Below are 2337 nucleotides of genomic sequence, written 5' to 3'. Positions count from 1 at the left end.
CCAGCCTTTTCTAATGAGCCAAGAGAAGTTGACTCAATACATACAGTCAAGTTCCCCTGGGTTGCTCCTGGCTCTTTATCTGTTCCACAATAGATGAACTTTCCGCATCCCATGGGCACAATGAGCTATCTCCCTGAAAGATCCTTAATGAGATAGGATACTCTTTACCCTGCACAAAGCTAAAGAGGGTGTATATTTCCAGGACAATGAGGCAACAAGGAAAAAAAAAACAAGGCAGGTGAGGACAAGTTCATTTGTAGGGAAGCTCTGAAGAATCACTCTATTTTCTCCACCTGGCTACACTCCCCTACATCTAATCCTACTCTTGAATTTGAATTATCAGACTTTAAAGGTACTTCCCTAATAGACTTTTCATTTGCTCTTACCTAGATACAAGATAATCTACATCTGACCATGTGTATTAATTTGATTTCTTTTCCATGTGGTCTAGCACTGGATGAGCATTGAAGGAGGAATAAGACCTCTGGTATGAGGGCTAGTGTCCACTTGTCACTCAGTTCTCACCTGTGGTTCTAAGAAACTATAATAGACATAGTATCTATACTCTGCTAAACTGTCTTGGCATATGGGCTAAAGTTTAGGATGATGAGTTATTGGGTGAATATATGAAGGTTTCCCAAACATGTGAAGGTTTCCTCTGTTGGAATGGGTAGATGAGAACAATTTGTTCCAATGGCCACAAAGAAAATTAAAGCAATCTATTGTGCTCAGAGCTTGGTTAGACATCAAAAATCCCAAGATCATCCACTGAGTTCATCCCACTCATCTTGACTTCTGTTCTGTTACTGGACTTTGATGGCTCAGGTAGAGAAAGTAAAGCTGACAACCCTGCCTTACTTAAATCCAATCTATACACAAGTCAAAACATCACCCTGTAATGTCATTGATCTTTTTGAATAAGGACAAACAGTAATAAGCACCGACCAGAGATGCTAAAACACACATTATACTTCATCAGTGTTGCTTCTGGTGGTTTTCAGTTAGTAAGTTGATGACTGGAAATTTTACTTACTCCCAAGGTTAAACAAAAATCAATTTATCAACACATATCTTTCTTTGAAAGATAATTAGAAATTTATGTTCAAGTTATTAAATGTCAAAGTATTGTACTTTTTTTTTAATAATGAAGGTTTATTCTAATTGAAAGGAGATAAAGATGACATTGAAGTTGTAAACCTGAATGACTTTGAATGGTGGTGTCTTCATCAGTAATAAAGAAGCTGGGTTTGGCGGGGGAAGATCATGGGATCTGTTTTGAACATGTTGATCTTGAGGTACTTACTGAACACAGAGTTGGAAATATCTAATAGGTAGTTTGTGATGTAAGACTGGAGTTCAGGAGTGAGGCTTGCACTGAAAACAAAGATCTAGGAGTTCTCAGTACATAGATTTCAGAACAGAGATGACAACTGAGCCTATGGGAACTAAGGAGAGAAGTGTTCTCACCAGTATAGAGTATAGAGAAAAGAAAAGATGATTTAGGACCAAACCTTGGGGTATAACCACAGTTAGGGGGTGTGACATGAAAAAAATGTGAATCAGCAAAAAGAGGTAGAGAGGAACAGACTGACAGGAGGAAAAATCATAGGGAACAATACCATGAAAGTTGCCTTTGCAGAGATTTGTTTGCTCCTTTATGTCCAGGTTCTGATTTAACAGAGGATTGTTCTGGACCCAGTTCTTTCTTTTACCCTGAGGTTTTCAGGACTTTACTTCATCTTTTCCCCCAAAGAGGGGGGGGGAAAGAGAGAGACCTTCACTGAAGATCCTCCGTGATGTCTACAGTTGAAAACTTCTTTGAATCTTCTCTTTTTCTTGGTGGGATCTGTAGCATGAATGTCAGAGTAGAGGCTTCATTTATCTTTGGTATGGAAAAGCTCCAGGAGCAGATTAGCTTTGCCCACAATCTTGGCTCTACCCCAGAAGCTATCTAAAATGAACAAAGGGGCTAAAAGAGCACTCACTACAGAAAAATACTTCACAGATAAAGATGACAGCAATGCCATGTCTGAAGAAGAAAACTGAAAAATCACTCACAGGAGAAGTATCAAAACAATCTATAAATTGGACTCAAATACAAAAGCTCATCGAAGAGCTTTAAAAAGAATTTAAAAAGCAACGAAGAGAGGAAGAAGAAAAATAGAAAAAAGAAATGAAAGTTATGTAGGAAAATTGTGATAAGTTGACCAAAGAAATCAACTCCATTAAAAGGAAAAATAACCAACTGGAAAAGGAAACACAGAAGATAATTGAAAAAAATAAAATCTTAAAAATTATAATTGAACACTTAAAAACTAATGAATCTACAAGACTACA

Source organism: Macrotis lagotis, chromosome X (genome assembly GCF_037893015.1).
Source record: "Macrotis lagotis isolate mMagLag1 chromosome X, bilby.v1.9.chrom.fasta, whole genome shotgun sequence".
NCBI lineage: Eukaryota > Metazoa > Chordata > Mammalia > Peramelemorphia > Peramelidae > Macrotis > Macrotis lagotis.
Note: the sequence above shows the minus strand (reverse complement) of the source record.